Source organism: Chionomys nivalis (genome assembly GCF_950005125.1).
Source record: "Chionomys nivalis chromosome 23 unlocalized genomic scaffold, mChiNiv1.1 SUPER_23_unloc_1, whole genome shotgun sequence".
Lineage (NCBI taxonomy): Eukaryota > Metazoa > Chordata > Mammalia > Rodentia > Cricetidae > Chionomys > Chionomys nivalis.
Window position 1 is genome coordinate 160,130 of NW_026646869.1, and position 23,474 is coordinate 183,603.

General features: G+C 43.4%; 1 protein-coding gene across 2 annotated transcripts in view; it reads right to left on the reverse strand.

The window, feature by feature from the left end:
• The window catches only part of LOC130869020 (E3 ubiquitin-protein ligase HERC2-like), a 127,023-nt gene that overhangs the window by 97,279 nt on the left and 6,270 nt on the right, over positions 1-23,474 (reverse strand). For both annotated transcript variants that reach the window (XM_057761133.1, XM_057761132.1), the window contains exons 3-11: positions 15,194-15,308; positions 12,305-12,442; positions 9,075-9,267; positions 6,687-6,869; positions 3,555-3,736; positions 3,002-3,149; positions 2,733-2,929; positions 2,189-2,419; positions 802-992 (exon numbers count right to left, since the gene is read on the reverse strand). The gene's annotated coding sequence lies outside the window, so the exon portion shown is untranslated. The remainder of the gene's footprint in view (positions 1-801; positions 993-2,188; positions 2,420-2,732; positions 2,930-3,001; positions 3,150-3,554; positions 3,737-6,686; positions 6,870-9,074; positions 9,268-12,304; positions 12,443-15,193; positions 15,309-23,474) is intronic.

Genomic DNA, 23,474 nt, shown 5'->3' on the forward strand with positions numbered 1-23,474 from the left:
ATGCAGGAGAGAAGCAACATTCCTAAGCAGGGGATGTAGGAGGCCTTAGGGACAGCACGGCAAGTGTAGGTTGAGAAAATGAAATTAGATGAGTCCTTGAGCACTAAACTTGGACCAGCGGGCAGACCAGTTTGTTCACTATGATGAACAAAAACGGAGACAATTGGGAGAACACAGACTGAATTTGAGACAAAGGGCTGCTATATTCACAGGCCGTCCACTCAGAGCTGTGAACTGCAGACTCAAAATTAAAGGTGTTTACCATCACAGACGTTGGAGCAACAACAAATACGGTGAGTAAACAGGGAGAGTATGTTCAAAGAGGAGACAGAATGAGATGGGGTTACGAGGGAAACCATAAGATTTCAATGGTATAAAGAGCAAGAGAAACAGAAACAAACTCCGAGCATAACCAAAGGGCAGGAAGAGGAAAATCCCAAGAGTGGTCACCCAGACCCAAAGGGAGGAAAGGTTTTAAGGAAGCTAGCTGCCCACCACAGTTAGAGACAAAGTCAAGAGAATCCAAAGACAAAGTTCTTTAGGGCTGACCCTGAGAATGTCATGAGCAGAGAAACAAACCCGATATCCTAAAAGTCTGCTAAGAACAGGTGCTGGCAGTTCAAAGTGATGGGGTTCCACATCTGAAGTCAACGGCAAACCTAAAAGGTACTTTATTTTCCTAACTATAGCCCACAAGTGCTACGTGAACTCCAAGGCTCCAACAGTCACACAAACCCACTCTGATAAAACGACAAGCAATGCCAGTTCAGATTATTTTACCGTGGAACACTATGCACTGACCTGCAAAGGCCTGTTTTGCTGATTTCTTTGTTTTGTGCTTTTCCAATTTGCTTCCAGCAAGGTTCACCAACTCAGCCCAGACAGAAAGCATAGGCTCCGTGAAAGGCAGGTTGTTTAGGCTAAAGGCCACAGCAGGGAGCTGAAGAAAGGGCACAAAATCCTTCAAAGAGTTGCTGATGAAGAAACCCTGTCTTGAAAAACCAAAAAAAAAAAAAAAAAAAAATCTTTAGCCGGGCGGTGGTGGCGCACGCCTTTAATCCCAGCACTCGGGAGGCAGAGGCAGGCGGATCTCTGTGAGTTCGATACCAGCCTGGTCTACAAGAGCTAGTTCCAGGACAGGCTCCAAAACCACAGAGAAACCCTGTCTCGAATAACCAAAAAAAAAAAAAAAGAGTTGCTGATGAGATTAACAAAGTCTGAAATTTATTAAAGCATGAGACCTGAATTTAAATATGCATACTCCAAGTCATGTCCTGCCTGAGGATAATTCTGAAAGATACTCCAGAAAGATAAAAGTACACATACAACAGATATACTCTATATGAAGGTTTTCTTTACCAGTTCGTCAACACTAACCTATCAGGGTGGTAGTTATAATCTAAGACTTTTTCTGTACGTTCCAAATTTACTACATGTTCTTATTCCTATTATAATCAAAAATATTTTATTAAAAAATACATAGTCAAATTGCACTTGGGTTACATAGAATTATATAACCTTCTCTACTGTCCTAAGGCATGGGCACTTGGGTTACGTAGAATTATATAACCTTCTCTACTGTGCTAGGGCATGGGCACTTGGGTTACATAGAATTATATAACCTTCTCTACTGTCCTAAGGCATGGGCACTTGGGTTACGTAGAATTATATAACCTTCTCTACTGTGCTAGGGCATGGGCACTTGGGTTACATAGAATTATATAACCTTCTCTACTGTCCTAAGGCATGGGCACTTGGGTTACACAGAATTATATAACCTTCTCTACTGTGCTAGGGCACGGGCACTTGGGTTACAGCAGCTAGCTAAGCTATGGCATTCCCCACGATTAAAATCAAGATTAAAAGCATTTTTCTAAAGATTATTATTTTAAAAAATCATTTTTAGAAGCCAAATTATTCAATAAAAATACATTTTAGAAACTCTTATTTTAAATACTTAAAATTACCTTATAGAATGTCAATCTCTTTTTATGTCTAAAAGTCCCTGGCTGTATGCTCCCTGAGACGGGCCTTTCCTAGAAGCACAAGCTAGCGCAGAAGGAAAGCTACGTGAACTCCTGACTCACACAGATAGCTTCCTAGAAGACAACATAAAGTACAGGTTCTGACATTACACACCAGTTTCAGTGCCACCCCTAACACTCGAGAGCTCCACCAAGCTACATACCGGTTTGAGCTGATTCAACGGGCAAACTCGGCACATGCGCATGTCACAGAACTGCACAGTGATTCTGCCCTTCGGGGTGATGCGAGTCACTGTGCCCTCTCCAAACTCATCATGCATGACCTGGCTTCCCAGGCGCAGCCGGCCATCGATCCCTCCAATCACAGCCAGCACTGCCCTGAGGCCCCCCACTTCCAGGTTCTCAGAGTCTGGGAAGTAGTCCTCCAGCAGGGCCTAGAAGGGAGACAGCGAGTGTGAAGTGTAGCTAAACTCAAGTCCTTTATCTCATTCACTATGTATAAATTCATTTTAGGAAACAAGAGCATCACTACATTGTCCCAGACTTGTGAGCTCAGGCAAACCATCTGCCTCAACCTTTCAAGCAGCTGGGACTACAGGCATACACCATGCCTATCTGAATTGTTAATTTCTTTAATAGTTATTTCCATCAAAATGCCCTTAAGTAAACATGAAATAAAAATGCTTCGTGTTTAAAGATAACTTGACCGCTAGGATCCCAGCACACTGCTGGAAACCTGGAACACACCCTTTCTGGAGTCTTCCCAGAGCAGCTGTGTGTGACGGAGCAGAGCTGGGAGTTAATGTATTTGTTGATGAGGCCGTTCCACTGGGTGAGCGAGTGCAGAGTGCGGAGCAGCCCCACCACCTCCTCAGCCAGAGTGCTGCTGTGAGTGGCAGTCAAGAAAGCCTGCGGTCGTGCCCTCCGCTTCCTCAATGTGGATTCTGAAGCAGAGAGAAAAGCAAGTTGCACGGCACTCACTAAACAGGGCACCAAGGACACGCACCGCCACTCACCTCTAAGGAATGGGACATCAGAAGAACAAGTACTGAGCAAGCTGCCCAGGAAGCCAAACAGCTTTTCCACCAGACACTTCATGTCCCGTGCCCTTTCCGTCTTGTCCCATGACGGAAGAACTGCTTGTAGTAAATGGACAGCTAAGATCTGCTCAAACACAACACAAAATGATATCAGACAGCGTTACCTTCTCTTTTCTTTATCCCTTAATGAAATTAACCATCTGCAACTTTGACATTCATGATTAATCAGACGGTTAACAGGAAAGACTACCAGGAATTCAAAATGCATGAATTGAAGTGAAACTGTTCTTTAAACTTAACTCCTGGCAACCGTGCTACTGTTTTCATGGGCGGACGAGAACAACTGAGAAAAGACGAAGAAGCTTATTTAGCAACTGAAGGGACTGAAGTAATCAAGACCCTCAGCAGCCAAGGCCAGGAGGTTCCTGTTGCACCTGTGGCTATTTTCTCCATGAAGAAGCATGGTTGCCAGGTCTAGCTTCACTCAGGACTGCCCTCAGTGAGCTGGGTTTGGCTAGCAGCACATTACCTGCCTCTGCAGGGAGGCGGCAGTGAAGGGCGCATGCCCCTCCACAATCTTCATGAGCAGCGTGATCCACTTTGGGGAGCTGAGGGCTCCACAGGCCTGCGGGCTGAGTGCGATGCTCCGGACGAAGCCCAGTGTACACCAGCTCCGGTGCTGCTCCCTGCACACCAGTCTGTCTGGAGGAGCTGCCAGAGGAGACAGGGCACGCTTGAACCAAGAGTCCAGAAACCAAGCGTGAGCACAACCCTCACAGTTAAATTACCTACCAATTCATTTTGGGCAATAAGCTGCCTTACAAGGGGACTCAGACAGGAGTGGAGAAAGGCTTTAAGTTGGCTCAAAAAACATTTCATGGCATCATTTTAACCCTTTCAAATGCATGCGATCAGACTAGTTAACCTACTTACCCTGTTTCTACACTTCTAACAGCAGTAATTTACAGTGTGCAGCTATTATACTTCTTAATCTCATGTGCCTTAAATGTCCCCACAATTTTGACTGACATCATAAAATGCCCAATCCAAGTTTACTTTGTTTTTTTCTTATGTAGCCAGAACACATGATCCTACCTCTACTTCTCCAGTGACTGGATTAGAGGGACATTCTAATATGCCCACGAGAACGAGGCTTTCTACTCCTCCTGACTTCCCAGTGTCCAAAGAACATGTCCGCCTTTCTATTCTCTCAAGTTAGGATGTGAAGCCTGTGGTCTGAGTTCCCATGGCAACAGCAGCGGCAGCAGCAACTCACCTTCCCCCAGCCCATACTGCATTCCTGCCCTCCGAGCTCACTAAGACCCATGTCTTAGCTAAGACACAAGCTCACATACTAACATTCACATATATACTTAGACACTAACTCCAAATTTCTGAGACATATTCAAATATTGTCTGCCACAGTCACTCACACAAGCTCTCACCTTTACTACTACTGCAATCACTAGTAGACTCACAATCATACACTGCATACAGAAGCAAAGGACACACTTTGCACACATCCCTCCTATTTACACAGAAGACATATGCTTAGACAATCACTCATGCTAAAATACGCATACACATCCATTTGCACTCATCCACCTATGCACATATATGTGCTCACTTTCTCCCTCTATCAACAAACAAGCCTCCTCCCAGTGACACACTCAAAAGTCTGACCTTTGCTCTCCTATGTTCGTTCACAACAGCGACACTGATAGCATGCATGTGCTCAGCTAACACTCAACACCTGCTCCCATATTATCACAGCCATCTGTGCCTATGTTTACCCCCCAGCCCACACCCACACGCCCTCACTCTCACTGGCATGGACACTCGTGCATGCTCATTACCGATACTTGGTTTTGCACTCACAGTCAGGAACAGACACTCTCACACACTTGCAACCACACAAGTGGGACACACACAAGCACATTCCCACTACATCTGACGCAGCTACTTGTCCACAGACCTTCCCGTACATACATACTCACACAACCACACTGAAACACTCAAATACACATAACTTCATGCTTCCAACACAAGATCACTCATTCAGTGTGATTCTATTATTGGTTGCTAACCGACGACCTGGAATTAACTAAAAGCAGAGATGCTAGGTACAGCTGTGAGGAATTTTTCTTTTCTTTTCTCTTTTTTTTTTTTTTTTGTTTTTCGAGACAGGGTTTCTCTGTGGTTTTGGAGCCTGTCCTGGAACTAGCTCTTGTAGACCAGGCTGGTCTCGAACTCACAGAGATCCGCCTGCCTCTGCCTCCCGAGTGCTGGGATTAAAGGCGTGCGCCACCACCGCCCGGCAGGAATTTTTCTTGATGGAATTATTTGAAGTCGGAAGACACTTCGTAAATCTGGGCCACACCTTCTGGTGTGGAGCCTACTTACAGGACATGGAAGGAGGAAGCGTCTGTTCTTTCATGCTCCTCTCTCTCACTGAAGTTCTTGCCCTCATGGGCATTAGACCCTACTTCTTTGTGGTTCTGGCATACACTGAAGGCCAGTACAGACAGTCAGCCTTGTGAACCAAACAACCACTAGATGCTTGGTCTGTCTGTTGAAATAGCTGGACCATAGTCTGTAGGCCACTCTAATAACCCTGTTTTCACACTGATAGATTCATTTTGTCAGTTCTGTTTCTCTAGAGAATTCTGACTGACACGCTCAGCGGTGGCAAACAAACTCTGTCTCACACAAGCATTTACTCACACAGAGCTAACGCACGCATCAGAAATGTATCCAAACACATCTGTGTGCATTCACACTCACAAGCATGCTAACAGCTACACATGCTCCAAATTCCTTTGACAGTCATACATACTTTCAGGCAACCAGAAACATCCACCCAAGTTCAAGTGATATTTGCTGTTTTTACACTGGTACTCAGTCAGAACACCAGCATTTGACCCTAGTTGAAAATAAGGTCTCTGAGGATTAATATTAAAGACTGAGATAACATGCAGGAAGGGGCTGGGCCCAAAGCAAATAAAGATTTCCACAAGAGAAGGACATAAGTAGTGCAGAGTGCACAGAAGACAAGGAGACCAGCAGTGAAGTCTGCAGCACAAGATGTCCAAAGAAAAGGCAAAGGGAAGGAGCAGGGCTCTGCTGAGAGCCTGCCGTGAGGATCCCTGGTCTCCAGAGCTCTAAGGGAGCAGCACTAGAGGCTGAGTAGTCCTCACACATACACCTCCCCCATCCCATGCCCGCCCTCATTCAGTGCTAGCCTTGACTCTAGCATCTCACAAGGGGAAGATGTAAATAGACCGGGTGAGGTCCACTGGTAGCCCTGTAAAGAGGAAATCTGAAGCACGTGCACACAAACACACACATGCAGAGGAGAGTGTAAACAAGAAGACAAAGACTATGTTCACATGCCTACAAGTCAAGAACTGTCAAGCAAACCAGTATTAGAGAAGCCTGGAACACATTCTCTCTGGTAGCCTCAGAAGGAAGCAGCCCTAGTGAAATTTTCTGTTGTTTGCTACATCATGTCTATAATGCTGAGGTCCAGCAGTCACAGGGGCCTCACTACACACACCTGACTCACAGTCTCACCCCCAGACTGGCCCCCAGACATACAGACACGAGAGGTTCACACACACGCATGCACACTGAGGCTTTCTCACACTGACTCATGTCATACATAGCTCATCTGTTGTTCCGCTTTCCACCTCCATTCTCAGCCGTCCACACAAAGTCTTGGTGGCCTCGCTCTGCATGACATCAGCGTGGACACCGACGGACAGACACAGAGTCTGCAGTAAGTTAATAATGCTGGTCAGCATCATCGCTGTGGGGTGGATGCTCCTGTCTCCTGGTTCAGCTTCTGAAAAGGACAGTGGAAACAAGAAACAGCCGTCCTGAATAAAATCATCTGGAGGTGTCATTTAAGGTACTTAATACCACACTCTGTTTTTCTTTACAAAAACTGAACAAAGTTTAGAATAGTTTTAGGTTCACAGAAAAATTAAGAAGATACAGAGATCTAACAAACTTCTTTTTAATGCTAGAAAATGAAACAGACCTTCACAATAAAAAAGGAAACTTAAAATTTATTCTCTTTCTCCTTTCTTTTTTTTCCCCAAGAGACTCTCACAATATTACCCAGTCTAAGTCAAGTCCCTGGGTCCAAGAGATTCTCCTGTCTAAGCCTCCTGCCACTGCCACTGGCTACCTGACCATTTTTGCTACCATCTTCCTCAAAGAAAATGAGATTTAGGAGGAGGAGGTGCAGGTGCAGAGAGAGTGTGGAAGCTAGAGGAAAACCTCCAGTGTCTTTTTTTCAGGTAACATCCATTTTGTTTGTAAAGACAGGGCTTTCACAGAAACTTGTGACTTGCTGATTAAGTTTACAAGTCTGGCCAATAGATCTACACCAACCAGAGTTGGGATTACAAGCATGCATGTTACCATGCCAACCTTTTGCTGGAGATCAAATTCAGGTCCTCATGTTTACATAAGAATAATCACTTTACGAAGTGAGCTATCTACCCCACCCTAGAAAATGAGATTTCAGAGTAATATTGTGTTTAAGCAACCTTACTATATAAGCAATAAAATGATTCCAAAGTTTTGTATCTTGAAAAAGAAAACTTATCACCAGGCAGTGGTGGCGCACGCCTCTAACCCCAGCACTTGGGAGGCAGAGGCAGGTGGATCTCTGTGAGTTCGAGATCTACAGAGCAAGTTCCAGGACAGCCAAGGCTGTTACACAGAGAAAGCCTGTCTCAAAAAATCAAAACCAACCAAACAAAAACGACAAGTTATCAAATGTCTAGGAACTACAATGGGAGCAAAGACAAAGCAGCAGCATCCCCTGAGCAGCCACGTGCATGGCCAGTCAGTCCAGCTGTGGGACAAGGAGGCCACGGCTCTGTCACACAGCCACCTCTTCCCTGGCTCACTCCACAATGACAAATACTCCCATACAGCTGGGAAGAAGAAGGGGCTACAAGTGGTCCACAGCCACACACTATAGCTCAGATGCTCTGACAGTATAGCCAACACCCACCCACAAGATAAGCACTTGTCATCTTAGACTAAATGTGCACGCTCTGAGCCCACTGCAGTTTATGGGACAGCTTCTCTCACATTCGACGCCAGGAGCTCTCTTCTTAGCACACCCTCCAACTATCAAGGAATAGGGAAGAACTTAAAGGAAGCAGGTGGGGCCATGGTGTAGGAGGTTCTTCTGTTCATGTGTTGCTTTCATTGGTTAATGAATAAAGAAACTGCTTTGGGCCTGATAGGGCAGAACTTAGGTAGGAGGAGAAGATAGAACTGAATGCTGGGAAGAAGGGCAGAGTGAGAGAAGTCATGGATTCTCTGCTTGAGATGGACGCTGGTTAGAATCTTGCCAGTAAGCCACAGTCATGTGGCAAAACACAGATTAATGGAGATGGGTTAAACTAATATGTAAGAGTTAGTCAATAAAAAGTTAGAGCTAATGGCCAAGCAATGTTTAAATTAATACGGTTTCTGTGTGGTTATTTCAGGTTAAGCTAGCCAGGTGGCCGGGACAAACAAGCGACCCACTCTCCTTACAACAGGGCCATACCTTGAAGCTGGTGGAGGAAGAAACAAAGCGTCCTCAAACAAAATAAGTACATAAATAGGTTTGTTGTTGTTACTGTTTCAAGGTTCAGCAGGTAGAGATACCTGCCACCAGTGACCCCAACAAATTGTCCCCTAACTTATCACATACAAGTAAGACACACAAACACACATATAAAAACAAATAAAAAGACGTTAAGATCCAATTTAACAAGCATGTTGCACTCTATCTTCCACCCCACTCTGGAAGGGCATCAGGAAGCACAAAATAAAGGTGAAGATGCGTCAGTCTGTCCAGGCTACTGGACCGAGCCCCTTTACCCATCTATACCAGAATCATGTGTTTAAGGGGCAAGCAGAGCAATGTCTTCCAATGCATTCTGACCACTTCTAACTCTGCAGAGGGAAAGGACAGCCACCCAACTCATGAACAATCTGCCACGCTACCCTGACCTAAAGGATTCTGTGAGTCACCCACCTGAGTCATCTTCTGTGTCTGAATCCTCTGCAGAGGGCTGTGATGACACTGGCAACTCCACCAGCTTGAGGTCATACTTTCCTTCTTTACCCATCCTGTATGAGTTAGTGCTGCCCGTGTCCCACTGGACCCTGATCCAGCCATCCTCTCCCAGCTCACCAATTACACGGCCTAAGCCTGGCGGAGGCCCATCCTGAAACAGCAAAACCAAAGACCAGGTAAGAAAGTGACTGTCCTGTTCTGGACCCACCATGGTTCCTGTATTGATTCTGTACAGAGATTTTCATTCAGCCTCCTCCTGACCCAAATATAACTAAAAAAATGTATAGATTCTATCATTGTTTTTACTTTGTGTGGGGTGGGGTGGGAAGATTAAGACAGGGTTTCTCTGTGTAACTGCCCTGGCTGTCCTGGAACTCACTCTGTAGACCAAGCTGGTCCTGAACACAGAGATTTGCCTGCCTCTCCCTCACAAGTGCTGGAATTAAAGGCATGCACCACAACTGCCTGGCAATCATATCATTTTTAAATGCCATGAAATCACAAGCTCATGTTCCTTTATTAAAGAAAAGAATTCTGTCAACTAAGGGATTCTCTGAGCAAAGCATAGTGAGTGTCCCAGCAATCAAAGTGGCCTTTCCAATGACCTCAGTCACTAGGCCTTTTAGCAATATTCTGTCAAGTATCCCAAGAGAGAAAGGTATTGACAGGGTGCCATTACCTGATCTCAGACAATTTAATTTCTAAGAATACGGAGACCAAACCCATGCTTAGCAGTGTGTCTGAGAAAATCTATGTGACATCACGGGAAGGAAAATATTGTCCTCATGTCTTTTGCCTCTATTTTATTGCTCAGAAATCAATAAGTCACCTATTAATCTTGTAAGTCATGAGTTCAGATAGCCACCTATTCCAACTTCCACTGTTTGGTGTTAGATGTGCTAAGATGTTAATGAAAGCTCTGAGTACTTGGTCACCCCACTTCCAGTCCACGCCTCTCATGACCCTGGTTCAAATCTTCATCATAGCAGCCAGTTCTGGCCCTGAAACAGGGAGCTGAACAGGAGCGGTTTCCTTCCTTGTTTCCTCCAACACTGAAGCAGAGGCTCCCCGGGCAGAAGCACTCATGTCCTCCTCAACACTGTCACAAGTAGGACCTGTCAGAATGCCGAACAACAGCTGAGCCTGTAATTAGCCGCAATGTCCTACTTTTACTATTTTAAAAATTGCACTTATATGTAAGTTGCATGTCTGAGCGTGGGTTTGCACATGTGGGTACAGTGGCAGCAGGTGCCATAGAGCTGGAGTTACAGGCAGTTGTAGACCAGCAAACACGGGTGCTGGGAACTAACTAAACTCGGGTTCTCAGCATCAGGGGAAGTACTCCTTCAACAGCAGAGCCATCTTCCCAGCGTCCAATGTGCTATGTTTTTACAGACACACCAGAAAATGTGGTGACATCATATCATCCTAGCACTAAAGAGGATCATGAGCTCAAAGCAGACTGTTCTACACAGAAGGATCCTGACACACAGAGACACACATGATAGACAGTCAGACAGACAGACACACACACACACACACACACACACACAGCACAAAGATCAAGAAGAACTGATCAGCACTAAGTTTAAAGAACTTATACTGGAGTCTCACCCCCAACCCTGCAGGAAACCATCTGCAAGTGTCTTTCCTCCCTCTCCATTCCCCGGGAACTCTGCAGATGCTGGCAGGACCCAGCCTTTCTCACCCAGCCTCATCCTTTGTGTCAGCCTCCAATACCCAAGGACACTCTCACCTGGGAACTCACTGGCCGCCATTGCCTGGGAACCCAGTAGGTGATCTTAACTTTCCCCCCATGGCAAGTTCGTCAGTCTCATCCCAGCCTGTAGCAGACCACATGAAGGGGCCTGGTCACCCTTTCTAACTCTATTCTATGTCAAACCTCATGGTAGACCCAGCTTTTTTCCTTCTTGTGGACCCACTCATTCCCCTTTTAGCTCATCTCCAGGCATTCATATCAGGCCCCAATACCAAGGAACAGATCCTACCCAGGACTCCCAATGGCCACACCTGGCAGCAACTCAAAATCCCAAAAGAAAGTAAAACTAAAATTTAAAAAATTTAGGAAGTCACACAAAAACCTCAGAGGTAAGCCTCACCAACAGAGTGGATGAAAGATAGAATCTCAGGCATTGAAGACAAGATAAAAGAAATAAATACCCTGGCAAAAAGAAAAAGGAAAGAAAAAAGTTAAATTCAAAAAAATTCAGGCACAAAATATCTAGAAAGTCTGGAACACTATGTAAAGACAAAATCTACGAATAAACATAATAGAAAGAGAAGAAACTCAGATCAAAGGCAGAGAAAATATTTTCAACAAAATCACAGAAGAAACTTTTCCCAACCTAAAGACGGTGATCCCTATCAAGGTCCAATAAACATATAGAAAACCAAAGAGAATGGGCAAGAAAACAGACTGCCCTGACACATAATAACCAAAACACTAAACATATACAAAAAAGAAAGGACATTAAAAGCTGTAAGAGAAAAAGTCCAAGAAATATATAAAAGCAGACCCAATAGAATAATATCTGACTTCTCAATGAAGACTAAAATCCAGAAGGGTCTGGATCAATGAGTTTCCTAGATTAAAGTTATTTTAAATAAAGGTTATTATTACCAAAAAAGGGGTGGAGAGAAGCACCCCAACAGTCTACCAACTAGTGCAGAACATAATCAAAGTAGGCACACAAACACAAACAGTGAAATATTATTTAAGCACCCGGAAAGTAGAGGCAGGCAGATCTCTGACCTCAAAGCTAACCTGATCTACAGAATGAGTTCCAGGACAGCCAGGGCTACACAGAGAAATCCTGTCTTGAAAAACCAGAAAGGCTACATCATAGATAAATTTAAATACATACTAAGCAAAATAAACTAGATAAGAAGAATAAAGACTAAGCCTATTTATATGGAGTACTATTGAAGAATGAAGTGTAGCTGCCTGGAGGGCTAGAGGACAGTTTAATGGATATGGGTGGTAATACTTTTGTACCAGAATATGAACTGTGTGCTTAAAAATTAGTTATAATGGTTATATTTTTATCAGATACATTTTATTCTTATACTTTATATCAGACATTATTTTACTGTAATATGGGTTTTAATTTTAGAAAATTCCATTAACAAACAAAAACCTGATCCACTTATGTCAGAAAGTATAATACCTGGTTGCTTGCCCCACACCCAACTCTCAAGGATTGATTTGACTTTATACACGGGTGCAGGCATCTCTTCCTCCTCCTTCTTCTCTTTGTCAGTAAGATCTTCTTTCTTGGTTCCATTCTGAGTATCAGCACCATCATCTGGAGAATTAAAAATGTTTATGTCCATAATTGGTTTTCAAAATGCAACAGTCAATCTGGGCATGGTGGCTCATGCCTATAAACCCCAGCACATGAGTTCAGGACCATCTTGGGCCACACAGTAAGTTCCAGGCCAGCCTGGGCTACAGAGAGAGGCCCTGACTCAAAACAAGGATAGGAGGAAGGAAGGGAAGGAGAGAAGGAAAGAGAGGAGGCCAGGGGAGCATTTCTTGCCAATCTCTACAAACGTTCTACCCAAACATGGGAAGTTACAGCATACATCAGTAACTCGATATTTTATTTTTTTAAAAAAACTGCAAATGATTCAGTATAGTTTACTCAATAATGAAAGAATACAATATAAGGGATTTTCAAATTCTTTAAAGCATGAAGTTCTTTCTTTAACATTTTTCAATGTCTTACTAGATTTCAATGTCTTTAGCATTTATCTATTTGGATTTCACACTAACTGCTTTAATGCAGTGGCTCAAAACTGCTGGACGACCACAGGAAGAACTAGGGAGATAACTCTAAAATCATTTTCTAACTGTCCGATGTTCTCCTCCACTGCCAGCTGAGAACCACTGCCATAAAGACCACTACCACTGAGATGACAATGTGAGTTCCATTCCAGAACCCACACAAAAGTGGTAACTGTCCTCTGATGTCCACATACCTGCCATGGCACGTGCACACACACACACACACACACACACACACACACCAATAATAAGTACATTCGAAGGACCATTATCATTGAAATATAATTCAGGAGCATTGAGGCACAAAAGAAAAGCTGAAAAAACTACCACCTTAAGCCACTGTAAAGCCTCAAACAGTAATACGTGCCTTGAAATCCCACACATGGCTGTGAAGAGAAGATGGGATGAATCTTAGCCCTAAAATGTCAACAAGTCCTGTCATAAAAGGCTCTAACTAAAATAATCACATAAATTACATATATATACATATATACTATATCTTAGAGTATATGTTTGTGTTTCACACCAACCAAATCACAAATTTTCTGTTAACTAAACTTTGTTTTTTAAAGTGTCTAGAATTCCTTTGCAAGCCCTCTCAGGTTTTAAGTGGATTTTAGTTGGCCACATGGGCGCCAATTTGTTGAAGGGCGTTTGTACCATATACCCAAGGCGTCTCTGTTCAAACCACTGAGCCTAGGTCCTAGACAGTTGCCAATGATTCAAAAGAGAAGGCCCAAGAGGAGTAAGTTGACCAATTTCAAAGAAAACAAAATTAAGAGTTCTGCAAAATCCTGTGTGCTGAACTTCAAATGCTGTTCTGCTAACGTTTTCTGTACATCAACCCTAACTGCTCCATATCCTAAATACTAAGAGGCCTTATTACTGAAAACAAGTTTTGTAGGCTAGTGTAGCACAGCCCAGAGTGTCTGCCCAGCATGACCACAGTGTTTGCTAGCAAGCTCAAATCCCTAGGCTTCATACAAAAAGTAAATTTTGCTTCGTATTTGTTTCTTTCAGCTTTGGGGCCAGTTAACCTGGGGCCACAGAGAAGCAGAAACAAGACCCTACCTCAAAAGTCAAGATGAAAGGAAAGAATTGATTCCTGCAGTTATTCTCTGACCTCCTCATGTGCACCTGCTTGCAAATATAAACACACACACACACACACACAAACACACACTAATAAAGGAAAACTTTTAAATTAAAAAACTCAAGGTAACAATATGCAGGAAGCATGTGAGGAAGGCAGATGAGAGACAACGGCGAACAGGCACAGTGCCAAAGACTGTGGGGATGAATTTGCATCCACTCACTGTATATACATTTAGGAGAGTCTGCATGTATATGGAAACTTCCACATAAACACAAGAAACAGAGCTCACTCTAATAGATGATGTAACCAAAAACATAACCTAGTAATAGTTTTCCTCCTACACTTTCCAGTCAGCTGTAACCAATTCATTCCACAGGGAGAAAAGTCATACATTCTAACAGTACCAATGCCTTTATACTGGGAATGACACTCAACAGACTCTGCAGTGAGTCTCAACCCAGGCTTTTCAGATAGACAATCTGGAGTAAGTGCTGGCATCCATGTCCTTTTTCAGTGTTGGTGCTGATTTCAATGGCCAGGCACAGCAAGAACACATGAGTCATGGTGAATTTTGAGCACTAGAGGCTTCAACAGGATTACTCCTCCCTGACAAAGGTTTACTCATGAATAATTTGCACCCAATCTCACAATAATCAACATCTATAGTTAGTAGGAAGATCTGTTTCAAAATTTAAAGGAGAAGCTATTCATGACTTCCTACAAGCTATACACTAGTTAATACAAACAAAAACTCCAGACAGCTTGGCATATTAACTAACATCTAGACAAAAATCATCAAAAGGAGAACAAAGTATCAAGATCAAAGTTCAAATGCTTTTTCTAGCATATTACAGTCTCTGGAAAACGCAATTTACACACACAAATAAATAAGTGCAATTTTTAAAGGGGGAGGGGGAAATAGTCCAGCATGTAAAGGCACTTACCACCAAACCAGACGATCTGAGTCCAATCCACAAGACTCACACAGCAGAGAAAACCAACTCCCAAGTTGTCCCGACATGCACACCATAGCACCTATGCACACACACAAACATGCGCACAGACACACACACGCACGCACACACAGGCACAAACACATTTTTAAAATATTACTTTAAAATGCAATTACAATGATATTTACAAAATAAAAAAGTATTCATTAAAAGCTCTTACCCTTCCTAGAAGGGAGTTCTTGATCCTGGGTTAACTCTGTCCCAGTGTACACAATTTCTCCATCTTTAGCCATTTCATTCCACAGACCACAGAGTCCATCTCTTGTGAATGCGAGCTGGCAAATACAAAAAGATAAACTTAAAGAGAGATCCATATAAATCTTTTTTATTTTAATTTTTTTGTTTTTGAAAATGTTATGAGTACTCAATCTACTCCAACTCATGTGCCCCTCTCAATTCATGACCTCCTCTTCTGCAATTATTGCTATCTACATATATCATATATTGCACATATCTATACACACATATAAAATATACACTACTTACTAAGTCAATTTAATGTTGCTCATGTGTTTAGAACTGACCTTGGGAGCGGATAACCTATCAGGGGTTTCAGCACTGAAGAAAACTGATTCTCTCAGCAGGCATTGATTACCCATAGCTCTTGATGTGGGGTGGGGCCTTGTGAAATCTCCCCATCCACACTGTCATATCCACTGGTGCTAACACTGTGTAGAGACTTGTTTAGAGAACACCACTGTTATGGATACAACATCCCTTCTGTATCTAGGAGACACTATCTCATAGGAGGCCCCTGGTCCTCTGGCTCTTACAACCTTTCCACCCCCTCTTCCATGATGTTCCTTTAGCCTTAGGTGAGGGTGTTCTGTTGTGTCAATCACGGTTATTTCTCTCTGTAGTCTGACCAGATGTGAATTTCTGTAATTGCCTCTGTCTGCTACCAAAGAAACTTCCTTGATAAGGGGTGAGAACTACACTCACCTGTAGATACAGGGATAGCACTGGAATACAGTTAAAAATTACATCAGTTTACTCCAGGCACAGGTAGTTGAGTAGGTTTACAGTACTGGGCACGAATGGCCTACTAAGCTGGTTGCAAACACAATTGGGCAGCTGGTAGCTACTCCAAAATCAAAGTTCAACTGTTGCACCACGGGGTATCTTAGTGCGCCTGCGATAGCTGTGTTTTGCAGGTCTACTGATTCCTTTTGTCCCTTGGAAGCTTACAATATATCTTCAGATACAATAAGAGTAAGTCCTCACAGAGGGGCTTTCAAGTCAGTTCTAGCTCAATTTCTTCAAGTTCTGTGTGCAAAATGTATAGTGTCTTCAGCAACAGGGTCTTAAAGAATTATATATAGAGGGAGAAAAAACCCTGGTTCCCCTTATTTTATTCAATTATTCAATAACAAAACAATGGACTATTTACTTTACTTAAAACCAAGTAACATGTCAAAGATCAAAGAACAAAAACAGGACGGTGAAAGAGCACATTATGTCACTGTACACCATGTTGACTTTCATTAGTGGATCTGGGTTTTTGTTTGGTTTTTTTAAACAGGCTCTTACTAGGCATCCTAGTCCAGCCTCCAGCTCTAATCTTCCTTGTGTGATTACAGGAATGTGTCACAATGGCAGGTTTTATGTACAGGAATGGGTAACCACTGAGCCATCTCTCCAGCCCCACTGAGGTACTATTTTAAATAATAATCTCTATGTCTGTGTTTTCAAGTATCTCCACACTATTTCCCACTAGCAGTTTCAAAGTTTCTGGTGTCACAGTAAGGCCTTTGTCCATTTCACTGGTTTTCACACAGGATAAAAGGCAGAGGACAAGTTTCAGCCTTCTCCCCGTAGAGTCACAGCTTTCAGCATCGTTCTGGAAACCTGACGGCTCTAGCTATGTGTCTACCTGTGTGGCTCCTTGCTGCACTCTAACAGCCAGGCTTTGTGGCATTATCATGGTGTCTGTCTTACTATCACTATATAGTATAACTTGAACTAAGTATTGAAACTTCCAGAATTGCTCTTTTCCCTCAAGACTGCTTTGGATAATCACTATACTAAATTTCATGTGACATGCAAAAGGGGAGTAGGGGCATACATGCATACACATGCTCTGAAGAGATAAATCAAAAATAAGACATAGTGATTATGTATGAGGAGACACTCATGGAACATGGAGGAAGCAAAGAATATAAAAAGCAGTGAGTGTTCCTTCTAAGTGTGAAACATAAACTGTTTCAGGAGAATTGACTCAGCACTTAGGAACACTGGCTGCTCTTCCAGAGGACCTGGGTTGGATTCCCAGCACCCACATGGTGGTTCACAGGCTTGCTGTTAATGCATAAATATACTTGCAGCCAAAACACCCATACAGATAAAATAAACATTTATCTTTAATTCAAGTTACAATATACAAAAACAAAACCTGTAACTGGAAACAAGCAAAATAACCCAGGTTTATTTTTTTAAAAATACCTTTTGAGCCAAACAAAAACAACAACAAACATGCTAACATGGAAGGAAAAGCCCACAGGACATCAACCCTGTACAAGAGCTACAGGAACTAAGGAGTGCTGAGGGTGGAACACAGTCTTCCTCAGGCAGAGCACACCAATTAGTTACCCAGTACCAAGTGGTCAGCCCTGAAAACAACACAGAAGTAACATTATATAGACTGAGCAGGCTAAATTTAGGAATGTGTGTGAGTGTGTGCACACACATGGTTACAGGCAAAGAGGCCAGGTACTGAGGCTCAGGTGGTGTGCTATGTTACAGGAGTTACATCCAACCTTCATGCTCGGATCTCAAGGGAACCCAGGAGCCTTTCAAGCCTCCATGTCTAAAGGGGGAGAAAGAGGAAGAAACTATGAAAACATAAAGTAAAAGAGTCAGAGCCAAGAGCCAATCAACCACGACAAGGAAAGTTCAGATCAGTGTTCAGATCGGGTGTGAGAAGTAAGGACAATAAAAACAGGAATGGGAATTGGTTCACTTTTAACTGTAGAGATTTACGTAAATGCTACGGTTTAGGTAAGTGTCCCGCAAAGTTCAGTTGCAGCTTGGTCCTCAGAGGGCTACTATTACAGAAAGGGACTAGAGTGTTTGTTCACACTCAACTGACCTAGGCTGAAGTCATCTGAGAGGAAGGAACCCCAATTGAGAAAATGCCTCCATAAGATCAGGATGCAGGCCGGCAAGCCTTTATTGATGATTGACGGGGAAGGCCCATTAAAGGTGATGACACCCCTTGGCTGGTGGTCCTGGGTTCTCTGAGAAAGCAACTAAGCAAGCCATGGGAAGCAGCTCTCCTCCATGGCCTCTGCAACAGCTCCTGCCTCAAGGTCTGCCCTGCCTGAATTAATGTCCTGACTTCCTTCATTGATGAACGGCAACATGAAAGTGTAAGCCAAATAAACCCTTCCCTCCCCAGTTTGCTTTTCCAGGTGCTTCATCACAGCAAAAGGAACCCTGACTAGGACAGTGATCCTACTTGGGGCATCTGGTTAGTTACTTAGGAAACTGTGGACCCCAAACTATGTGTCTTCCTTCTGCTTCTTGGCTGATATGATGATCAAATTTGCTATACACGCTACCCTATGATGTACAGAAAAAACAATCAAGTCAATCAGCCATGAAGTGGAATCTTCAAAGCTCCTAACAATCAAGTCAATCAGCCATGAAGTGGAATCTTCAAAGCTCCTAGTCAAAATGAACCTTTTCTCAATGAATAAATTACTCACCATCAACGGCTCTCCCACTAATATGCCATGAATATAAACCTAGATCTCAGCAGAGTGTTCCAGGAGAGAAGGCTAAATCTGGAAATCTCAGATAGATACAGGAAATGCCAACATCCCAATAGAGACAGTGGGCAATATGTTCAGCCCCAGCTGCACTTTAGGACTGCCACAGACTGGCTCTCAGTCTATCACCTATCAGTGCTGTAGAATACAGTCTAGATTGTTGAGACACTGGCATTCAAAAGTGAATTTGTAAAAATGTGGGCTAGGAGAACACTTGCTTAGTATTTAAGAGGCCCTAGGTTCAATCCCCAACACTGCATAAATCAGGTATGGTGATGCATGCCTGCAGTTCCAGCGCTCAGAAGGTACGACCAGGAAATCAGAAGTTCAAGATCAACCTCAGCTACACAGAAAGCTGACGGCTAGCTTCAAAAACAGAAAACAGCAAAAAAAGATGAAACATTTCAACAGTTAAAGACTAAGCCAGAGCAGATGCTACATTCACAAGGAAGAAAGGAAGGAAAGAAAAGAGGGAGAGAGGAAGGAAGGAAGGAAGGAAGGAAGGAAGGAAGGAAGGAAGGAAGGAAGGAAGGAAGGAAGGGAAAGATGGAGGGAGGGAGGGAAGGAGAGGAAGGGAGGGAGGGAACAAATCCATTCTTTAATCACCGGGGTGGTGTAGGATCGTTATGTTACTTTTCTGTTGCTGCGACCCAAAAGTGACTTACAGAAGAGCTTATTTTGCCTTGGGAAAGAAGGTCTATAATGGGGCTGGAGAGATGGTTCAGCAGTTAAAGAGCACTGACTGCTCTTCCAGAGGTCCTGAATTCGATTCCCAGCACCCACATGGTGACTCACAACTCCAGTTCCAGGGAACTTACACCCTCAAATAGACATACATTCAGGCAAACCACCAATGCACATAAAATAAAAATAATTTTTTTTTTAAAAAAGAGGAAGTCTATAATGGCAGGAGAAGCATGAGAGCAAGCCATGGGAGCAGGAAGCTGAGCAGGAAGACAGAGCTGAAGTAGGATGAGGCTGAACGTCACAAAGCCCACCCACAGCGCAGCGCTTCTCCAGCAAAGCTTCATCTCACACAGTGCAACCAACTGCGGACCAAGTAAGTGTTCAAATACGTACGCCTATGAAGGGCGTCGCTCATTCAGACCACCACCACAATTATGCAGCAGTTTTTCAGAACTGAAATCTTCCACCCAGAAAGGAAGAGGGGAAGCTCAGAAAACTGAGAAGTAATTAACTTACAAGTCTCAGAAGGTCCTTGAAACTACCGAGATTTACAAGGACCCTCCTCGAGACTATAGACATAGTGCACAGACACCAAGAGAGGGGACGGGCACATCTATCAGGCTCCAGGGTGAGTGTCCACGAGTCCCCACTGGGGAGATGGGCCTACAGCGACGCAGCAGCCTTTGAGTCAGCCCCAATCTATAGAGCCAGAGCTCCCACGTTGGACTTTGGCAGGAAGTTTTTTGTTCTGTCATCAGGTCCCTGTGTGTGATCGAAATGTGTTGGCATCGCCCCAGGAGAGCAAGGGACAGAAGCTGCGTACGTGGCAAGTCATCTTTTCTTGGAAGGCATGGGCTGGATGTCTTGAGGAACACAATGTGAAGGAACCGATAGCCAACAGATAGACATGAAGCATGGCCTCAAGCAGCACAACCCAAGTGCAACAGAGAGCATCCCCCAGCCAAGCATCACTAGTCTTAGGAAGGGCCCAGCCGCAATGGTTCAGACAAATTATCTAAGAGTAAAGGCTATATGGACCAACCTAACTAAGCACTAAGACAGAGCTTGGAACCAAAACTGATCTGAGGCAAATGACATATATGCCTAAGCAAAACTCATTCAGATTTTTTATTTTCATACACATACATATTGTACATTAACCATAACCCCATTCTCCCCAACCTTTGTTTATCCCTTTTTCAAAAAATCTAAGCTAAAATTAAATCCACAGCCAGGTACTATAATGGATGCCTGTTGTCCCAGACATTCAGAAGGCTGAGGCAGTTGGATCAAAAATTTATAAAGTCAACTTAGGAAACATAAAATTAACCTCAAAAATAAAGATGTAAAACAAAGGCCGGGCGGTGGTGGCGCACGCCTTTAATCCCAGCACTTGGGAGGCAGAGGCAGGCGGATCTCTGTGAGTTCGAGACCAGCCTGGTCTACAAGAGCTAGTTCCAGGACAGGCTCCAAAACCACAGAGAAACCCTGTCTCGAAAAACCAAAAAAAAAAAAAAAAAAAAAAAAAAAAGATGTAAAACAAAATCTAGCATAACATTTATAATGCTCAACATTTAATCACATTTTAGCAAAAATACACCAACCTATAGCCAGAGTAACTGATTGATGCAAATGACAGAATCATTCAAGAGGTTGGTATCGGTGACTGATTCAGCAGAAAAAAGCATTAAAGGTTCTATAGAAAGAACCCAAGTAGGCTAGATGATGATGATGCCACACGCCTTTAATCCCAGCACTAGGGAGGCAGAAATAGGCAGATCTCTGTGAGTTCGAGGCCAGTCTGGCCTACAGAATGCGTTCCAGGACAGGTTCCAAAGTCACAGAGAAACCCTGTCTCAGAAGAAAGACCCGATAGAGTGATGTAAAATACGGCAGTGTGAACTTTATCTGTATGATGCTCTCCCAGTCTTTGCTCCTATCCCCTAAACACACAGGAGTCCAGGCAGAGCTTCCCATGACCACACCATGCCACTATTTCTATGCAGATCTATAGTCATGTGATATCAAAGAACTTCGTTTTTCTACTCATTCCTCAGGAGCCAGGAGAAACCTTCCTGAGGTACTCACTCAAGTCCAGGCAGATCTCACGTGAGGCAAGCACTCCACACTACCACTGAGATCTCCACCTCCAGTCTTCCCAGCCTTTCCTTTTCTCCCCACAGCGCTTGGATATTTCTGAGGTAGTGCCTTACTGAGATGCCCAGGGAAAGGACTTGAACTTCAACCCTGCTACCTCAGCTTCCCAAGAAGCCGGGGCTATAAGCCTGTCCCACCAGTTTGTGTCCTTTTTCCCTGAGTTTGGTTCCCTACACCCATGTCAGATAGTGCACAACGGCCTCTAACTCCAGCCTGGGGACCAAATGCACTCTGGGAGAACCCGTACACTCCTGGCATAAGCTCACTAGGACACACACATAAAAATAGAAATATGTTTAATTTAAAAATGACTAACAAGATCTACAAAGTGCATATAATCAAAAGCATCAATAAAAAGCCACACTATCTATAAAAGTTATTATAGCAAATCACTATCAACTACTTTACACTGCATAAAACTGAAGAATTTGGAGGTAGTTAACAGGAACTCACTGCAGGAGAGAGGAGCACAAGTTTGCATCTAGGTCCTGCAGAGAGAAAGGATGCACTCCTGTGTGGATGTGTGCAGTGTGAAGTCTAGGTCCTGTGTGAGAGAGAGGATGCACTCCTGTGTGGATGTGTGCAGTGTGAAGTCTAGGTTTCACAGTGAGAGGATGCACTCCTCTGTGGAAGTTGTGAGTGTGAAGTCTAGGTCCTGTGTGTGAGAGGATGCACTCCCCTGTAGATGTGCGCAGTGTGACATCTATGTCCTGCAGAGAGAGAGGATGCACTCCTCTGTGGAGGCTGTGAATGTCAAGTCTTGGTCCTGCAGAGAGAGAGGATGCACTCCTCTGTGGATGTGTGAGGTGTGAAGTCTAAGAGCCAGATAGTGAAGCCCTGTCTTTTGCATGTGTTCCTTAAACTGGAACAGCAGAGCCAAGTTTGTATTTGAAGATTCTTTTTAATAACAGCATAGGAACACCCAAGTCAATAACTCTGCTCAATGCTTCAAACCCAACAAAATGTCATACACAAAAACAGCAAACCCTAACTTTCATTATGGAGGTCTATTAACAATACTATTCTATTGAGGCGATTATACTTAGATACAGGGAAAGAGAATCCCAAAGACATCAGATTCCCTACATTCACCATACTCTTTTATGTCAGCATATCAGCAACCAGCCAGTTAGTCACAACCTAGGAGCAGCACTCATCAGATGTCCATGTGCATACACCTTTGGATCTACTGACATGTCTAAGCATAATATGACATCATTTATAGTCAACCTTCAATTCTTTGTTTTTAAATATTTATTTATTTATTTATTATGTATACAAGATTCTGTCTGTGTGTATGTCTGCAGGCCAGAAGAGAGCAACAGACCTCATTACAGATGGTTGTGAACCACCATGTGGTTGCTGGGAATTGAACTCAGGACCTTTGGAAGAGCAGGCAATGCTCTTAACCTCTGAGCCATCTCTCCAGCCCTCAATTCTTTTTTTTTTTTTTTTTTTTTTTTTTTTTGGTTTTTCGAGACAGGGTTTCTCTGTGGTTTTTGGAGCCTGTCCTGGAACTAGCTCTTGTAGACCAGGCTGGTCTCGAACTCACAAAGATCCACCTGCCTCTGCCTCCCGAGTGCTGGGATTAAAGGCGTGCGCCACCACCGCCCAGCCTCAACCTTCAATTCTTAAGTGCACTTTTGAGCTTAATCATTTTGAATTGATGACTATGTGCCAAATACAGATAAATAAGTGATCCAGAATTTAACTACAGGTTAACACAAAAACTCTAAAGGCATTATGCTAAGTTAACAAAGCTGACCTCAGAAAAACCACGCACCATACGATAATCTAAAGATAACTTGATAGACCAGATTGATTCTC